Here is a 6000-nt window from a genome sequence, read left to right as displayed (position 1 = left end):
TAAGGCATACAACCAAGATTTTGCTTTCTCTCTCAAAGAGAAAGGGAACAACCTAAGCCTCACTATTTCATCAGACATATTGGGGAATCTTATAGTCCCACAGATTTCTTCAAAATCCCTAACATGGTGGTAAGGATTCTCGTTCTCAACTCCACGAAAGAGTGGGAGCATTTGGATAATGCTCGGTTTTAACTTAAAGTGAGCCGTGGAGTGGCGTAACTGTATACATGATGGTTGACATGTTCTAGTAGGGTTCATGTAATCCCTGAGTGTCATAGGTGGATTTCCATCCCTGGCTTGGTTTAGATTTTCACCCATAGTGTCACTCAAAGAGAGATTGGCTAGAAGATTACTTAGATGAGTTTCTCTACTAATGAAACGACCTCTCTTATCACGATATCTATCGGGCATAAACTAGAGCCCAATGACCAAGGATATTCTCAACAATTTTTTTTTTTTTTTTTTAAATCGAAAACCGAGGAATCACTACAAAGACCCTAGAGGAAAGCAAACACAATCAGTCTGACTCAACCAAGCAACCTAAACAGAATCTAGACAGACAAGTTGGTCAGATTCACCCTAAAATTCTAGACAGCTCCTACTTCGTTACAAAGCTTGAACTATAATTGTTATGAGGGTTACTCCGTCAAAGTAATACGGTCAAACAATTCTTGGTGACGACCAACGATGAACGTTGTGATAGCCGTCCAACCTTCGGTAGCGTTGCCTCTTCTCGAGGTGACCTTTTGAAGAATTGATTAACACTTTCCTTTGAGGAATGCCCAAATAAAAATTAAGTCCCTGAATTGTTTCAAAGATCCTATGAGATCGAAACCTTAGGGGCTGATGTCTAATTCAGATTTTAGATTTTAGGTGAAGTTTGGGATCGTGAATGTTGTTACCTATTTGGGCAAGAGAACGGTGATGAAATCCGTCTCCTATCTTTCAATTGGGTTATTGCCCTTACTAGAATGCTTACACTAAGCAATTCGATCAAAACAATTAGGCACACGAAACACGCAAATACCCACTGACAAGGGGCTAGAGAAATTACCTCCCGTTCAGGACGGGCGATGACCCTCGCAGACGACCCGGGCCACTCTCCCCTTGAGTGTTCCAACCCGAGGCTTCGTTTTGGTTTTCGGTTACAATTTATAAAGCCCTCCAATTTAGGGTCAAAACTTTAATACCAAAAATAAAAACTAGAAAGTCTAAAAGTCTCTCTCTCACCAAAAATAAAAGAAAAAATAAAATGTAAATTTTCCTTCTTGAGCTCCTCTCCTTGTTGCGCCTTTTCCTTCGCTCCTTAGCGTTCAACACACCAAAAATGGAAAAGCAAGTCAAAGTGTCCAAAAATAAAAACTTACCAAAAATAGAAATAAAATTAGATTCAATTAAAACTAAGTCCCCGGCAGCGGCGCCAAAAACTTGATGGGCCTAAAAAGTTTCCTAAATAGGTCTACACCCGCAAGTGCACGGGTGTCAAGTTGTAAAATTCCGGTAAGACCGGTTCGTTCCTCAGAGACTAAGTCAAACTTCATTTCTAATCTTAAAACTATTATGTCTTCAAAAAGTGGTTTGATTGGTAATATTTTCTTTCAAATAATAAAAAGATAAATAGTAATTAAAATTTAAATAATACTAAAGTTGATATTCAGATAAAGGGAACCTAGTGTTTCCGATTCCATCCATACAATCAATTCTAAGTATGAGGTATTTGCATTAGTTAATCAATCTTCCATTTAACTCGGGTTTTATAACATTAATGGTATAAAATCCGGAATATATCATCGTTTAAAAGCAATTAAGAAATTAAAATATAGGAAATTTATTCTAAAAATTGATTAACTTACATATAAATCATATTAATAAAACTAATTTTGGACTTCATCTAAACTCTAGATAGATAAGATTTAGCTAATCATAGACATTATATAAAAAAAAATTGGAAAATAAAGTAAAGAGAGGGAGAAGAAAACTTAACTTTTTCGCTATTTCAGAACCAAACAGGGCCTTAGGGAAAGGATTTCCTTCTGTTTTCCCAAAATTCTGCCAAACGCACCCTCAGGGAAAACGATTTTCTCGTCTTCCCGGAAACGGATTCCCTGTGGGAAAATTATTTTCTCACTCTCTTTTCTCTCTCTAACTTCCTGATTCTCTCTCTCTTTCTTCTATAACTCTTTATAATCTCTTTCTCTTTAAGTATTCTATCTCTCTCTCACCAAGGAAACAGAAACAAAAAGGAGAAAAAATCAAAAACAAAATGGAGATTTTTTTATCAAAACCGAAGTTTGATGTCTCTCTCTCTCTCTCAACAATCTCTCTTTCTCTCTTTCTCTCTTAATAATCTTTTCTCTCACTAAAAAGAATTACAAACAGAAGAAGAAGAAGAAAGATAGATGATGATGATGATGATGATGAGCTCGGTTTTCTGTCTCTGTTTCTTTCTCTCTCTAACCTCTGTCTCTGTTTTTCCTTTCACCGTGGGTCTTCTCTCTAAACCTCTGTATCTATCTTTGTTTTAGTTCTGGAGAGATGTCCCAGCCGAGAGAAGATGTTATAACCGTGGCCTCTGTCTCTGTTTATAAAGAGCCAAAATAAATTCTCATCCCTCTTTTACTCTTTCCTTCTCTCCATGTAATCTCTTTCTCTTCATATGGAAAGAAAATCCGAGAGCTTTCTCTCTCTAAAATAGATGCTCCGGTTAGCTCCTCCTCTTTCCTTCTCGGTTTCCATCTCACTCTCTCTCTCTCTCTTGGTTTCCTTTTTTATCTCAAGAAAACAGAGAAGAGAAATATTTCTCTCTTTGTTTCAAACGTTAAGAGAGGAAGGAGGTGAATATTGCCCAATCAAAAGCATTCCCGAAATATCAGTCACGTGGAGACAGCTGTATTCGTGTCACGTTGGCTGTCAAGGAGTGATTCGGTGTATCACGGAACACAGAAATAAGATTCAGCAACCGTCTGATCCAACCTGGCCCTCTGTTCGTCCTCAGATGTGCGCGGTCCTATTGTAACAAGTTAGGATCGGTGCACTGGATCCTCATTACGTTGTACCCCTTGCGCGCCCAAGTCCTGTACCGAGAGAATCCCACCTCTTCCAGATTTGCGTACTAACGTCCAGATTCGTGCCACATGTCATTGAAATGCCCTAACTTGACCGGATATTGACCAAAACTTGACGTGATAAAATTATCTCATCCGAACTCCGATTTGACCTCTGTTTCCGCCGTTGGACTCGTCTTGGGCTCTACTTTCATCCGAGCATCAAAAATTGATCACAACTCGCTGAAAATTACAATGACCAAAATGCCCCTCTTTCATCTATTTTTCAAGCCCAATTCCGTAGAAGATACCTGAGAAAGAAAATCAAACAAATCATCAGAGTAACCGCTCGAATCGGACTAACTGACCCGAGTTAAGAGATTCAGATGGGACATTTTCATGTCTCATCATACTCACAAAACGAAAGTTTTCAATGAGATACTAGATCAAATGAATCAAAAACTCTCCAAATGGAACAACTCTTTTCTCTCTTAAGCAGGTCGAACGGTGGTCATTTCAGCGATCGCGGCGGTCGTACCCCGATAACAGATGCAATGCTTCGCAATTCCAAAAAGTGTAAGCAAGCGCATCATGACTCTCCAAAAGTCTTTCTGGTGGGGTAAGTCAAAAGGCATATGTACAAAAGCATGGACCTCTATCTGTCTTCCAAACGACTTGGGAGGACTTGGAATTGACATCCCAGGTCTTGATAACAGAGCCATGTTAAGTAAACAAGCGTGGCGAATTAAAATGAAACCGAACGCAGCGTGAGTGAAATTCTTGAAAGCTTACCCAAACTCTGATACACCAGGCCCTGCGAAACAACATCACTCATGGCTATGGAAAAACATTTGCAAAAATTTCAATCAAATAAAAAACTTATCCATTTGGGAAGTCCACACAGAAGAAGACATTAATATATGCAGGATATTTGGATTCCTAACATAAACAACCCGATCACAAACCAAAATAACTCAAACCTGACAAGAGTGTCTCAACTCATCATAAATAACAAATGGAACAAAAATCTTCTGATTGAAAATTTTGACGATACTACAAGAAACTTAATAAAACTATCCCCATTGATCATGAAGGAAGGGATGAACTGAAATGGATACTCACAGAATCCGGAAAATACACAGTCAAATCCATGTACAATCACCTTAGAAGGGAAAACCATACCAAGAATACAATTATTTGTTTGGAAAATATGCACAAATACTCTACCAGGAAAAGATCGTATAGGTAAATATATAGGTAATAACTTCCAGTGTCATATGTGCCCGGAAATAGAGACTACAGAGCATGCATTGCTACATTGTACCATAGTCAAAAACGTCTGGTTTCACTTTAACATAATCTCGGAAAATATTATTTCCATCAAGGAATGGATCTTCACATGGCAAAACTCTGCACATAGGTGCAATACAAAGAATAACACTCATTTTTCAACTATCCTATGGGTATTATGGAAAACTAAATGTGAAGGGTGCTTCCAACACACTCATACTAAAACAAAAACAATCATCAACATGATCAATTATTTCCCGGAAAAAAATGAAGCTTCTAAAAAGAACATTTCCTCCGAAGAAAAATGGATCCCTCCAACGGCACCATATATCAAAATTGACGTAGATGCTTCGTTTTCTTCCGTAGAATCTAATATAGGCACGGGCTTCATCGTCCACAATGCGGACTCTAAATTCATAGAAGCTGCAGCGGCCTACACCAGAGCTAGAAATAGCGAAGAAGGTGAAGCGATTGCCATTCTCAAAGGAATGACTTGGGCGAAAGATAATGAACACAAACACATTATCATTGAGAGTGACAACTGCAACCTCATCAAGTATCTCCAGGATTACAGGCACAAAATCCAGTGGCAATCCAAAGTGCACATCAACAAAATTCGAGACATAGAAAAAAGTTTTGACAACATCAATACTAGAGGAAATTAAACTCTCAAGCAGACAAGCTGGCTAAATGGGCACGTAAGAAGCACAATTGCAAGATTTGGAAGAATGTTCCTTTCTTTTTAATTAAACAGTATTGTAATAGTGTTTTAATTTAATTAATATTAAAAACTCTTTAACAAAAAAGAAATTTACTACTAATATTTTGTTTTTACGGGGGATCCAGGGGGTGTGGTTGCACCCCCCTCGGATCCGTCCTTGCTTTTAGGTAACGTTGGATAATATTAATACCTCACTAATACTGATGCTAAAACTTAAAGTTCGTCACTAAAAGACCACTATCAACATAACACACAACGTAGCGAAAATCACGGTAGAAAATTAAATTACCAACCGTTTGAGCCGAGGTTCTGTTTAACCACCATATTACAAAGATTTTTACTAATGATTGTCTCTGAAAAACATATCCTGAAAAAAAATTCTATCCAATTTAGTTTTCCTAATCAACGAAACCGTGGGTTCTATTCTAATTTTTTTTAACTATTTTATGTGAGTGGAGCATCCATAAATATGTAATTTTGGATAGGTCAACCCTACAATATTGCAAGTACACGGTTGGAAAGAGTATTTATAGATTCAATGATGATGGGGGGCTCCCTGGACATACTCTCAGGTGTACTCCCCCTTACAATGACAAGACTATTTTAATCTTTTCACAGTTTTTGTCAGACTGAAAAGACCCAAATGACTTTGTCCTGTGAGGGGGAGTACACTTGGGAGTATACCCCTGGGAGTGTCCAATTCATTTTCCTTATAGATTTACTCCAACACAAATTCATATATCCAATGAGGAAAAACATTTTGAAGTAGTCAAATCAAGATATATTCAATTTGTCAACTAAATGTATCATGTTTTTTTTTAAGTAGATATATCGTATTTCAAAATTCCAAAAAGTCTCGACATTAAAAATGTGTTGTAAAAGCAATCCCACATTGGTGGGAGACAGGAGTGTGGTGTTCCTCTTAAGAGGTTAAGCACCCTTCCC

The sequence above is a fragment of the Eschscholzia californica genome, unplaced genomic scaffold (genome assembly GCF_041429995.1).
Source record: "Eschscholzia californica isolate CP2 unplaced genomic scaffold, dmEscCali1.0.p SCAF_4, whole genome shotgun sequence".
NCBI lineage: Eukaryota > Viridiplantae > Streptophyta > Magnoliopsida > Ranunculales > Papaveraceae > Eschscholzia > Eschscholzia californica.
The sequence above is the reverse complement of the archived record's forward strand: the minus strand, read 5'-3'. Positions refer to the sequence as shown.